The sequence below is a fragment of the Bison bison genome, unplaced genomic scaffold (genome assembly GCF_000754665.1).
Source record: "Bison bison bison isolate TAMUID 2011002044 unplaced genomic scaffold, Bison_UMD1.0 scf7180017864213, whole genome shotgun sequence".
NCBI lineage: Eukaryota > Metazoa > Chordata > Mammalia > Artiodactyla > Bovidae > Bison > Bison bison.
The window spans coordinates 10,150,936-10,165,020 of NW_011494785.1; the positions used below are offsets into that span (position 1 = coordinate 10,150,936).

General features: G+C 48.6%; 1 protein-coding gene across 6 annotated transcripts in view; it reads right to left on the bottom strand.

The window, feature by feature from the left end:
• Positions 1–14,085, bottom strand: part of FOXN3 (forkhead box N3) — a 426,281-nt gene that overhangs the window by 383,295 nt on the left and 28,901 nt on the right. Inside the window, exon 2 of one of the 6 annotated variants that reach the window (XM_010845169.1) lies at positions 3,540–3,628. The exons of 3 other annotated variants lie outside the window; for them this stretch is intronic. The gene's annotated coding sequence lies outside the window, so the exon portion shown is untranslated. Of the gene's footprint in view, positions 1–253; positions 366–3,539; positions 4,586–14,085 lie in introns of those variants that run through there. 2 more of the 6 variants (XM_010845166.1, XM_010845172.1) reach the window with 2 other exon arrangements.

A 14,085-nucleotide genomic window follows, 5' to 3' on the forward strand; every position in this document is an offset into this window, starting at 1 on the left:
TCTGTCTCCTCGGGGAAGGGAATTCCTCCACCAGATGGCTGTGTTCTGACACTGAGCATTTTACAGACGCGTGTCTACTCTCTAGACACGCAGTAAACATAGAGAGTCAACCTCCAAGAAACCTTGGTGCTGCCAGGAAACCCTGGTCATGACAAATCAATTCAACATACGTATATCGAGGCAGATAGTGTTCGAGTCAATGGAGGTTCAGAGCTAAAATTTAAAACACAGTACCCGCCTGTAAGACACTTACAGACCACAGAAGGAGGCAGTTATCCACGTAGCATCTGTGCCGACATGGCTTCCCAGGTGGCACAGTGGTGAAGAGCCCGCCTGCCAAGGCAGGTCGACGTGGAAGACACAGGTTCCATCTCTGGGTCCAGAAGAGTCCCTGGAGAAGGGAATGACAACCACTCTCGTATTCTTCCCTGGAAAACGCCACGGGCAGGGGAGTCTGGCAGGCTGCAGTCCACAGGGTCACAAAGAGCTGGGGACACAACTGAGCCCATACAGCACACACACAGCCTCAGACTCACACCCACAGGGCAGCACCATCACCAGCAGCGGACAGGAGCTGCGCTCGTGCACTGAGTCTCTGCAGTCGGGCCAGACTCTGTGTGACCCCACGGGCTGCCGCCTGCCAGGCTCCTCTGTCCACAGGATTCCCCAGGCAAGAATACCGGAGCGGACTGCCGTGCCCTCCTCCAGGGGATCCTCCCAACCCAGGGGTCGAACCCGTGTCTCTTACGTCTACCTGCACTGGCAGGCGGGTTCTTTACCACTAGCCCCACCACTGGGGTGGATGCTATTACAACTTGGGACCCAGGAAGGTCTGCCTCTTCCCCTCACCCCAACTCCTTCACTTTACCAACCATCGAACGAGTCACAGGAACAAGGGCCTAGCAGCGAATCAAAATTTGACTTTATCAGGAGCTCAGCCTATCCAGCAACCTGAAGGATTACTCACCAGGGCGTGAGAATGAGGTGAAACACTTGGAGTCACCCGGTAATTTCTAAGGCGCAGTGATCTTGCCCACCATGGCTGCGGCCCATTTCACATTCTACAATTTGGTCTAGGCTTCACACCTGCTCCACCCAAGCGGGGGAAAGCACAGCCGGGGGAGGAGCTGAAACACAGAGCCCCTGCAGCTCGTCCCACGATGTAGAGTGAATGTCGTCCCCATTTTACAGACAAAGAAACGGGCTTGTAAAGGGACCGATGGCCCAAGATCGTACAGTCACGGGATGGCTGCTGCTGCTGCTAAGTCGATTCAGTCGTGTCCGACTCTGTGCGACCCCAGAGACGGCAGCCCACCAGGCTTCCCCGTCCCTGGGATTCTCCAGGCAAGAACACTGGAGTGGGTTGCCATTTCTTTCTCCAATAGATGAAAGTGAAAAGTGAAAGTGAAGTCGCTCAGTCATGTCCGACCCTCAGCGACCTCATGGACTGCAGCCCACCAGGCTCCTCCATCCATGGATTTTCCAGGCAAGAGTACTGGAGTGGGGTGCCATTGCCTTCTCCTGGGATGGCTGAGGAGGGTCTAAACCCAGGTCTTTTGATCTCAACTTGAGTTCACAACTCTGGTACTGAGCCTCACCATGATAGGAGATGTCATACACATGAAGTGACACGTCCTCGGAGGAAGCAGACTTTATGGCCAATCCATCATCACAGTCAGCAACCTAAAAGCAACTGTTTCTAGAAATTGCAAATTGGGGAACGACTTTAGCCACCTGGATTGTGTGGTGTGCTCAGTTGCTAAATCATGTCAACTCACACAGAGTCGGCCCTTTGCGACCCCATGGGCTGCAGCACGCAGCTCTCCAGTGACCTCTCCGTGGCCACTCGGCACACTCGGTGCATGCTGTCCCCTTGGACTTTCATCCAGAACTGACTGACTCTTACTTTGAACACGACTCTAACCAGTTGTCTGGTCTGGTTTCTTAAGCTCTAGCTGGGTAGATACAGTAGATTAACACGGATTCCCGGAAGGAGAGAGTGATCACAGTGAAAAGTGACAGAGTTATGAAAAAAAAGAACCGAGCAGAGGTTGGCAAACTTGTCCTATGAAGATCGGAGAGTAAATATTTTAGGATCACGGATCACACTTTCTCTGTTGTGACAACTCAGCTTCACCCGTGTAGCTCAGAATAAGCCACAGACCAATGTGTGAACGGAGGAGCGTGGCTGAGTTCCAATAAAATCTTATTTACAGAAACAGGTGGCAGGTCAAACTTGGCCCACAGGCTACAGTTTGCAAACCATGGAATAGAAGAAAGTTTCAAAGCCAACACAATAGCTAGAAAAATCTTGGCAGTCTTGGACTATATCTTAAAGAAACAAATAATCCCAACCTCAATAGCCCTTCCGGACGACTGGCGTTAGAGAATATCATGGTCCTCCGTTGTAAAATTACAAAAGTTTAGAAATCTAAACAATCTTGGGAATATTACGGTCCAATATCCTGTTTTTACAGATGAAGAAGTATATTCTCAGAGAGGTTGCGAGACTTGCTAAAAGTCAAACAGCTAATTAACAATTAAATTAGAGCCAGTGTTTTGATTCTATGTTTAGAACGGTTTCCATTATTCCACGTCTATTATTTTAGCCTTTTCGATAACAAAGAACAGAGGAAATGCTCCTTTAATTAAAACACTGCACCCTTGAGGTTGTTAAGATTCTGGAATCACTAAAGTACACGTTCTAGATGTTTAGAAAGATGACTGTGAATCATCAAGACAAAGGTTAAATTGGGTTCAATGTCCTCAGAGAAAAGGATTTCAGAAATAGGGCTAAAAAGAATACAGTTCAAATAATTAAAAAGTCAATATGTGTGGAAATTTTTATTCTCCCTCGTGCACGGGAGAGTGAAGTACCACGGTCCGTTCGTTTATGAGCAGGAAAGTTTGCCACCGGATTTGGTCAGTTTAGACCTGTTCATAAATTCTGATCAGTCCAGGACTAGCCCAGGAATCACCGAGGCACTGAGAGGCCCCAAGTAATTTCTCCAATTACCAGATGCCCATATTCGTTCAACTGCCGTTTCCAACTGAAAAACAAAGAAGCCGCTCCCAGCGCTATCTGTCCCTTTCTCTTTTATGTCATTAGCGACGTCTTCTGCTCCTTTTCTGAATTAATTAGGAAAGAAAAACAGGACCCCTGACATGTTTGTAAACATTCTGAATGCTGGTTAAACATGAAAGGACAGAGGTGGGGAACACGGAGGTGACAAATTTTATTTCTGTGATGACAAGTTGGAGCCCTCCTGCCAGCTGGGCCTTGCAGCGGCCAGAAGCACACACCTGTCCACACGGAAGTCGGCGGGGAGGGGAGCAGAAGGATGGGGCCCTGCGGCCGCCGTGCCAGCAAGCGGGCTCCGATTGCGTGGGGTCGCTGAACACTGCCGGGTTACAGGGAGGCCCCCGACAGCCCCCGACACCAGGGAAGACGGCGAGGCCGCCCCCGCTTTCCTGATCACGCAAGCGGTCCTCTTGCTGTTTACGGACCCCAGAGCGGGGCTGCGGGTCAGGGAGCTCACCTTCCTCTAAGCAGGGGGAAAGGGCAAAGCAGGGGAGGTCGACTACTGCTCCCAAGCGTCCCCGAGATGCACTTCCCAGTTGGACAGACCTGCCAAAGGAAATGAGAAGTGATAAGCGATTGGGCCCCGATTAGATCAGCCACCTTGGGAAAGGTGCTGAGCCAGAGATATTTCACTGAAATAAGGAGAAACCTGGGAATAGATTTCTGGCAAGCAATCCTGCAGTAGATACGGTCTGAATTGGAAATGGATTTCATGGGCAGATAAAGTCTAATAAATGGCAGGTCACTCAAAACTCATATATCATCAAGTCTCATACAGCGTCCGTGAAGTTTGTTATCAATAATTTAACATCGGGAGAACCTAGCCCTTAGCAAATATTTAATTTCAAAACATACCTACTGATTTACTCCGATACAGCATATATAGTATATTAAAAATATATTACAAGAAGCCAAATGCCAATAAGGTGGCGTTTAGAGAAGACCAGGGGCACTGCTTGCTTTTCCAAATATTCTGTCAAAGAAGGGAATGGACCCTCCATCCACGGAGTTGGTCCACTAGCAATTTGTAAATTGCATGGGGAGGAAAGCTTGCCTGTGGGCCCTGCTGCAAACAGCACGGATGTCAGTGGAGCTCTCATTCCCAGCCAAGCAATGAGCCAGATGCCTTGCAGACAAGCTCTGGGGGACAGGACATAGGGGCCCCTCAGACACGGCTCTCCTGGCCAGGCCTGAAGACCACGAGAGGAGGCGGAATCTGTGCATAGCACGGCCTTCGGTGGCTAAGGGGGGTTTCTAAAATTTAACTGACGTGTGACTGTGCTGGGCCTCTGTTGCAGAGCACGGGCTCTTCATCGCTGAGCAGGGGCTCCTCTCTAGTTGCGATGCTGGGGTTGCTCATTGCCGGGGCTCCTCTTGCTGCAGAGCATAGGCTCCAGACTCACAGGCTTCAGAAGCTGTGCCACGCAAGCTCAGCGGCCACGGTGCCCAGGCTGAGTTGATGTGCTGCACGTGGAATCTTCCTGGACCAGGGATTGACCCTGCGTCCCCCACATTGGCAGGCGGACTCTTAACCACTGGACCACCAGGGAAGTCCCGAGAGGGGACTTTTTTTTTTTTAATTCAGGATAATTGCTTCACAGAATTGTGTTGGTTTCTGCCAAACATCAACATGACTCGGCCAAGAGAGAACATTTTTTAAGAAGACAGAAGTCAAGGGAATTACCTCCACGTCACTGCCTACAACTACGGGTGATCTCAGCCACTCTTCCTGCAGCGCCCCCATCATTCAGTCCTCTCCACGGCAGACCCTTGCCACTCCCTGGCTGCGAGGCAGCACCCCTTGTGATGGCTGGAATGTTTGTGTCCCCCCAAAATTCACATGTTGGAATCCTAACACCCAATGTGATGGGGGCTGTGGGAGGCGATTGGGTCATGAAGGCAGAGCCCTCGTGAATGGGATTAGTGCCCTCAGAAAGGAGGCCCCAGAGAGCTCTTAAGCCCCTTTTGCTGTGGAAGGCTACGAGGAGAAGTCTGTAAGTAGACGAGGGTTCTCCCCCAACCACACGGACACCCTGGTCCCAGACTTTCAGCTCCAGACTGGGAGAAATACAAATGTCCGCTCTTATAAGCCACCCAGCCTGTGGCGTTTGGTTCTAGCAGCCTGAGCAGACGCGGACAGCCAAGGGCCACCGGCATCAGCAGCGAGAGGTCCGGGGAGACGGCTGTCCTCTCAGGGACGGGAGCTCATTAACTGGGCTTCGAGTGGAGGCAGGGGCTCAACGAGCACAGAGTCCTCCACGGCGAACATTCTTCTCTAACAAGGTTTTAGGTCTTTGTGGGGTCGATGATGGCCTGGGAGAGAGCGGGGGGAGGGCAGGGAGAGAGAGAGAGCTTCTCCTTGTCTCACCCCCAGAAAGCCCTGAGGGACAGTGGAACCAAGGGCTCAGGGGCGCCAGTTGCCAGTCCCAGGTCCGCCACCCGCAGCTAACAGCCTCAGGATCTGACGGCACAGTCTCGAGGGGCCTCTCTGTCCGAAGGTGCTGGAACGTAACTGCCGCCACTCTGGGCAATGGTTTTCCCAACTCCCAGCCCACGGCATCGGCACTGCAGTGGGAAGTTGCTCTGATCGTCCTACAGACAAGAAGGAGGACAGAGTGGACAACCGTCCCTGGACCTGGCTCTTACCTCTCTGGGTTTATCCACATGTGCATAGGCAGCCCAGACCTCCAGGCCCTTCCAGCTCACAACATCTCTTCCCTATGAGATCCAGAACTGCCTTGACAGCCAGTTAACTATGAAGTTCTTAGTTCTGTACGCAGCGCCTTTAAGAGAGTTAGCAGGGTATACCAGAACTCCAAAACAAACCACACACCCCAAGCACCACCACAAAACCTCGCCCTGTACCCTGACAACCTAGCCAGACAAGCCAGAGCTTAAGCAGACAAGATCAGGTGAGAAAAATCACAAAGTCCTCAAAGCCAGCGGGAGGTACTGAGAACACTGTTGTCTGAACTGACTATGAGGAAGTCACCCCAGGATCAGTTTCCCCTTCACAAGCCGCTACTGTCCTCCTCCTCTCTGTCCTTGATAAAGTCCCTGCCTTTCCGGGACATGAAGGGGCCAGACCACCAAGGGGACCCCAGGAGATACTGACTCCAGACGGTCACAGTTATAATCACTCAAGCTGATGACCTTGAGGGCCTCAGTCATCCGGACAGGTTCACAGGTCTGCTGGCCATCAACCATCTGAACCTCCAGGTTCATCCTAAAGACAGAAGTAGGGGGGCTGCAGTGTTTATTTGGGGTGAGTAAACAGGCTGGCAGGGTAGGGGAAACATGGGAGGCAGGGGTGAACGTTGGAGTGAAAAAGAGTGAGGGGTTAGACCATCTGCCCACTCCCCACTCACATTACAAATTCAAATTCAACCACTCACAGTCCTTTCTGCTGCTGGTGAATTCTCGGCAAGACAAAAGCCCAAGTCTACAGTTCGCCGTTACAGGAGCGCACAAAACCCAGCTTGAGAACATACAAACCACAGCGGATGTCAGAGTCAGCATTCCGGAACAGAAAGGAGCCGCCACGTTCAGGCCCTTGGGTGCTGATCAGGGCGGGCTCCAACCCTCTCTCTCTCTCTCTGGAGGCCTCCAGGGATTCGAAATTCAACGCAGCGGACCAGAAGTCAGGCGTGACAATCCTTTCTTGTTTAGGGTTAACAACGCAGATCACACTTCTGTCTACTTTTGGAAGCGCTAAGCGATGCCACAGCCACGTGGTCCGAGAAGCAACAGTAACTCTCGATGCCCGGAGGGGTCTCCCCACGGCTCTCCCGCCTCAGCGGCAGTGTCCGTGAAACTCTCCACTCGTGTTCCACTGATAATCCTCACTCTGAAGTCAGTGCAGGTGGGAGAAGAATCAGGTCTTTGATTTTTGCAACTTCCACTCCTGACACCATAGCGACTTCTCTTCAGCCCCGATTTCTTTCCCCTCTGATGACCCCTTAGTAGCTGCCAGAGACACCATGTCAGGAACTTCTGGGAACCCCGAGAGGGAAAACGTGAAGTATCAGAACAGCCACATGGGCGGGCACTGGGCGCTTTGTGGAATGACTTCAATTGAGTGCATTTAGACCACTCTGTATTAACTAATTTAGAACATTTCGCTTTCGCGGACTTAGCTGACTGCTTTGCACTGCCAAACTAAATACTCCACTTTCTAACACACCCCTGCGTACGCATGTCATTTCTCCTTTTAGGCTAGGAATGTAATGTTGACATAAATGTCAAATAAAATTAATGAGAGAATGGGCCCTCAAATGGTACTTCTGTGCAGGGAATTTGTTAGACGGGGACCTTTGAGCCCGAATGTATATATAATTATATAACACTCACATGAGGAAAGAATCTTAATGGTAAGCTTTAGCAAACTGATCACCTTGGGCAGAAATGCTGGTACCTACAAAAAGCAGGATGCGAGTAAATTAAGATGAAAATACCCTAAGATTAGTCTGTCACAGCAGGCTACTGGAGAAAGAGCAGGGTGGCCCAGCTGCCCATGTCGAATCCTTGCCTTATCTATAAGAATTCAGGTCAGACGTCTGCTGCTCTGCCTGAATGCTTCCGCTGTTGACTTTCCAAATGGACTTCCTCCTGCCTTGCCCAGCTCCTTCTCCCACCTCGCATCCCCACCAGCCACTTAGGAAGAGCAAAGATGGCAGTTAGAGCAATAACAGGCATTTTCACTCAATAGTCAAGGCACTGGGCTCTGAGAGCGGCTGCCACACTGATATGACTACCTTGTCTTTTATTTGTCATCTCAACCATCTTCCTCAAGTATGGTAGAATCACAGAAAATCACTCTAATCACTGAAAAGAGCCCGGCTCCCAGGAAAGCAGCAAGCCTTCTCTTGTCAGAGTAAAATGCAGGAAGTAAAATTTCCTCTAAACACAAGGGAAACTCACATTTACCCCCAAGCCTAAGGAAAGCGGCCAGTGGAACCCAAAGGCGGCCACACCAGCATTTATGCAGAGAACCTGCAAATGTCTGGGGTGAGCAGATGCCTGAGGGGGAAGTTTCAAAGAAAACAGGTATTGTGTTTTGGTTTTCGCACTTCAGATTAAATCCTAGGGACTAGAGAAACACCAGCCCCCCATCACATTTCTCTTTCATACACTGATCTCAAACACCATCCCATAATTGTGAAATTCCATAATGTTTTCTGTACATAGAATGAAAAAGAAATCAGAAGGATAGGTTCCTCTTTCTTCCCAGTTACCTGGATACCCTTCTTCTCCTGGAAGACCTGCCCCCCAAAGACTAACACACTAGTCATAATAGTTCTAAGAGTGATTCCTCCAATGATGGGAACCACAGCAGAATCAAATATAACACACAGATTCCTTCTGATTTCATGCATCTTTAAGCAGTTCACAAAATCCATATCTTTGGGAAAGTCACAGAGACTCTCTAATTAATTTACGGTGAGGCAAAGGGAAAGCGTCTGACTACCAACTTCAAACAACTCACCCTCCATCGGTACACTGTGAAGTCATCCTGATTCTGGATCACTTGAAACGTGGGCACAGGACCCAGCAAATATTCTCCACTTTTATTCTTCTTCTCCAGGCTATCAGTTCACAATGAACAAATATGGAAATTTTTCTGAGGGGGAAATCCAACTACCAAAATAACTCCTTCATAATTCATATGTGCAATCACAACGGTGATTAATAAAATCCTGAAACAGTTCCTAAAAGCCTAAAGCATTAATTACTCTGCTAGATGTCAGGACTCTATGAAAACCTATGACAGCGGGTTACTCAGGCAAATTAAATCATGTGAACTTAAGGCGGAAAAAGAAATCTTTGCTTGGTGGGTTTGCAAGCTGGTAAATGTATGCTTTCGAAGAGGGGTAACCAACCCACGGCTCTTTGGGGCTCCATATTTCAACCTTGAAAGACATATGAAAGAGGTAAAAAATGTCACTGCAAATTGAATTTATGCTGGGATGAAAGGTAACATTATATCCTTTGAAAGATGTAAAATAGATGCATGCTACTATTTCCATTAAGGGGAAACTTAACTTCCATCGAGCCTGTCCAGCGCTGGCTGTTCGATTCGACTCTTCTCGTTTCTACGACACCACAACCCAATTCTTCTCCGACTTCAATGAAAGCTCGTTCTCAGTTACTTCTGCAAGCTCTTATTTTCTTGGTCGGATGGCTAAATTTTAGTGCTCAAGGCTCTGTTCTGGACGCTTTTTTCTGCACCCCCTCTCTGGATGATCTCACCAAATCTGTAGCTGTGGACACCAGCCATGTGCTGATGACCCTGCCCCCCAAGTTCTAGACATCAATGCCAGTGCCTTCTTGACGTGCCCAGCAGGCATCTCAAATTTAGGCTGTAAATTCCAGAGCTCCACTCCCCTCCCTGAGGTCTTTCCAATCTCACGAGATGACACTGCATTCCGAACTCCTCAAATAATCCTCCACTGCTCCTCTTCCCCTCTCCCCACTTCCAGTCCACGAGCTTCCAGAACACACCCTGAGTCTCTTTACTCTCACTGTTCCGACTTAGCACTGCGATTGAAATCCCTTCTCTCCCAGACACGGTCACACCTCTGAAGTGGCTTCTCTGTAAGGCCATCCTCCACGCTTAGGCAGAATATTCTTCTAAAGAAATAAATTAGGGACTTCTTTGGTGGCACAATAAGAATCCGCCTGCCAATGCAGGGGACATGGGTTCGATCCCTGGTCCAGGAAGTTTCCACACGCGGTGGAGGAATGGGGCAGCACAACTACAGAGCCTGAGCTCGAGGGCCCGCAGGCTGCCTCTACTGAAGTCTGCAAGCCTGGAGCCCATCCGCCACAAGACGAGCCGCCACAGAGGAAGCCAGCAGACCCCAGTGAAGAGCAGCCCCTACTCACCGCAACCAGAGCGAGCCCGAGCAGTGAGGCTCCAGCGCAGCCACAGAGAAATCAATCTTAAAAAGTACGACTTCTCCGGCAGTCCGGTGGTTAAGACTCTATGTTCTCAATGCAAGGGGCATCGGCTGGATCCCCACTGGGGAAGCTAAGATCCATGCTGCACAGCATGGCCAAAAACATAAATAAATAAAAATAATTTTTAAAAAAATTTAAATAAATCATACTCAGCAACACTTCTGTTTAAAATTCTCTGTTGGTTTCCCAGTATACCCAGGATAAAGTCCCTCTTACCTTGCCCACGAGATCCGACAAGCTGGGCCCTGCCTTTCATCTCCCACTCACTCTACTACTCACCAGTCCCTAGCCACACTGGTCCTTCTTCCTGTTCCTCAAATGTGCAAGCTGTTTTCCACCTCAGGACCTTTGCACGCACTGTACCCTTTGGCCAACACTTTATAACTAAAGAATTCTTCTCTGGTCACCCTTATCAAAGTGGTACCATTATCGTTTTTTATCCTTCTTTACCGTGTATGGTTATTTCATACGTCACAGTATCTTACATATTTGTTTAGCTACTTAGCGCTTCCTTATCCCTTCAATCAAATATCAGCTCCATGACAGCAGAAACACTGGCCATCCTCCTCACTGCTACAGAGTTGCTGATCAGTTGGAAAGAAGTGTCCAAGTCCTTGCAACCCCATGGAATACAGCACACCAGGCTTTCCTGTCCATTACTATCTCCCGGAGTTTGTTCAAACTCATGTCCATTGACTCAGTGATGCCATCCAATCATCTCATCCTCTGCCGCACCCCCTCTTCTCCCATCTTCAATCTTTCCCAGCATCAGGGTCTTTTCAAATGAGTCGGCTCTTTGCATCAGCTGGCCAAAGTACTGGAGCTTCAGCTTCAGCATCAGTCCTTCCAATGAATATTCAGGGTTGACGTCCTTTAGAAGTGACTGTTTGATCTCCTTGCTGTCCAAAGGACTCTCAAGAGTCTTCTCCAGCACCACAGTCCAAAAGCATCAATTCTTTGGCACTCAGAGTACAGAGTAGATACTCAATAATATTTGGTCAATAAGCACATAAGTGAATAAATATATTCCCCTGGATTTCCCCCTAACTTTTGAGATAAGATTATTCCTATTTTGAATCTCCCATCTGCAATGCAGGAGACCTGGGTTTGATCCCTGGGTTGGGAAGAGCCCCTGGAGAAGAGAACGGCTACCCACTCTAGCATTCTGGCCTAGAGAATTCCATGGACTGCATAGTCCATGGGGTTGCAAAGAGTCAGACAGGACTGGGAGACTTTCACTTTCACTTTCATTCCTATTTTGAAGAGGAGAAAATTGAGGTTTCTAGGGGTATATATCCAAAGTCATTCAGGTAATTACAGGCAGTCAGAATCTGAATCTAAATCTATAGGACGCCAATGCCCATCTTTCCAGATATCAGATTAGTATTTCTCGAAGAGTCTGGAAAATTCAATCAAGAGAAACTCTGTTCCCAAGATTTTCCAGAAATAAGCTTCTTCAGAACTTCTATTAGACTCTGAATTTCTCTTCTACCACAACTTTGTCATCTATACAATGGGTGAACGAAATGAGTTTCTCATGGAAGTATTAGAAGACATGTTTCCTTCATGTTTACATGAAGGAAAATCAGTTTCCTTCCTGATTATAGAGAGTTTTTTGCAAATTCTCAGGTGATTTTTTTTAAGACTATTACCACGCTGAGAAGTTTCAACTGAAATGTGTTCTTTGAACAGACACCACTGTTCAGCGGTATTCCACTGAGCAATCGTGTGTGCACAGCCAAGTCAGAGACCACAAAACACTGCCAAATACGGACACCACCTTCCCTGAACCCTTTGAGGGAGGCACTCTCATCCTATTGGAGGGCTTTAGGCAAGAGAAGGGAGTGAGTGATTTCGAGAGGTTCCCCCATGCTAGCCCCAATCTGTATGATCCTGTGTAACCATATTTGGTTGTATAATACTGCTCTCCCCTAATATACTCTTTTTCTTTCACGCAACAAAATTATTTTGAGATACATCCATGCTGTTGCAGGTCTAATATTTCATTCATTTGTATTACTGAACAGTGTTGCACTGTATGGGTGTTTCATCGTTTGTTTTTCAATTCACCTGTTGAACATTTGGGCTGTTCCCAGGCACAAGCAAGCAACTGTCTGCTCCTGGGCTTGTGTATAAAGAGATCATTGCGTATATCAGTCAAGGATCTCCAGAGAACAGAACTAATGGACGTGTGGTGTGTATGTATACATATGACTGAAATACCTCTAGCCTGGAATTTGGGAAAAGATAATCAACTACACATCTCTGAAAGGACACAGCACATTTATCTTCCAACTGGGCAACTTCTTGATATACCCTCCAACATTAACTAACGGCAAAACATACGTCACAAACTATTTTAGGACTTCCCTGGTGGCTCAGTTGGTAAAGAGTCTGCCTGCAATGTGGGAGATCTGGGTTCAGTCCCTGGGTCAGGAAGATCCCCTGGAGAAGGAAATGGCCACCCACTCCAGTATTTTTGCCTGGAGAATTCATGGACTGAGGAGTCTGGTGGGCTATGCAGTCCATGGGGTCGCAAAGAGTCAGACACAACTGAGTGACTAACACTTCACTTTCACTTTTTCACATAAACTACTCTACACTTGGGAAGTGCCTACCAAAAAACTCAATTACCTAAGAATATTTGAGGGACATCCCTGGTGGTCCAGTGGTTAAGAATCCGCCTGCCAATGCGGGGGAGAGAGGTTCGATCCCTGGTCCAGGAAGATGCCCTGGGGCAGCTAAGCACCATGGTTACTGAATCCACGCTCTAGAGCGTGCGAGACAGAAATACAGAAATAATACCCTAGAGCATGTGCTCTGCCACGGGAATAGCCGCCGCAATGAGCAGCCTGCGCCTGACGATGACGAGAGCGGCCCCTGCTTCCCTCAGTGAGGGCGCGTCTGTTCACGGCCTGGGAAGACCCAGCACCACCATGAACAAACACACACAAAAATGTTTAAGGAATATGTGAACTGCAGCCACTTTTTCCCCGTCAATAACTAAATACCAGAGCTGACTGCCTACCACAGACACTTCCAGATCACGAGATTAAAACCATATCTGTCTTTGTACAAGACGATGTGTTCTTATCACCTGTAGAAGAGAGGCTCTCTTCCCTCCAGATCACTGTGAAACCAGATTTACTGAAGCGTTTCAAGTTTACCTTTAGATACGGGCCATTCAAAACACAATACTCTTGCCAGAACCTTTATTAATTTCTATAAAATCAAATTACTCATGAAAGTCAAAGGAGTCTCATTAAAAAAAAATCTCAAGGACGGCAAAGAAACTGACCATGCTTAAACAATTTTCCAGTTCCTAAGAAGGAAGAGGGAGAAGGGCTCTACAGACCACCGGGCATGGTCTCAGCGCTCCTTGTATTCAAGAACCCTGTGGCCATGCGGCCTATTTCACTCCACACAGCAGGAGGAGGAGGGAGAGAAGGCCGCCGAGCTGAGGTCTACAGGAGAAGAGTTGCACAGCGCCAGGTAGCATCAGTGAGAGATGCTGTGAACACAAGCCCAGGACTGGGAGTTAGCCACCCTGAAATCACCTAGCAACAGCAGTCAAGATGCAGCGTCTCAAAAGCTGCCGTGAGAATGGAGTGGGGTGTGCATATTCCCAGAGACTTTTTATTTCAACAATAAGCCCATCCTGAGAAGGGCTGTGTAGCTGAATTCGTATCACAAAAGCTCCAAGGGCTATTTGAAGAGCATTCCGTTTCTACCCAGAAGGAGAAGAGAAACTCAGCCCCTTCAGAGACCTCAGAGCTGTCTTCTTTCCCTTCCCTACTCATCCTTTCCAGACAATCTGGAAGCAGGGCAGCTTGGAAAGAGGCAGACGTGCTGGGCTCTTGTGATGGGCTAATGCCTAGAAGGGTCCAGGTCTGCTGGCACCCAAGTGACAGAAAGAAAGAGCTGGATGGAGCACCCGAGTAGATGTTAGCCTTTGCATCTGCCCACCGGCAAAGGAGAAGCAAGAGAGGACATGAGAGGAAGCGTCGAGAAAGCGAGGAGGCAGAGCACTGCCGTGACTGGGG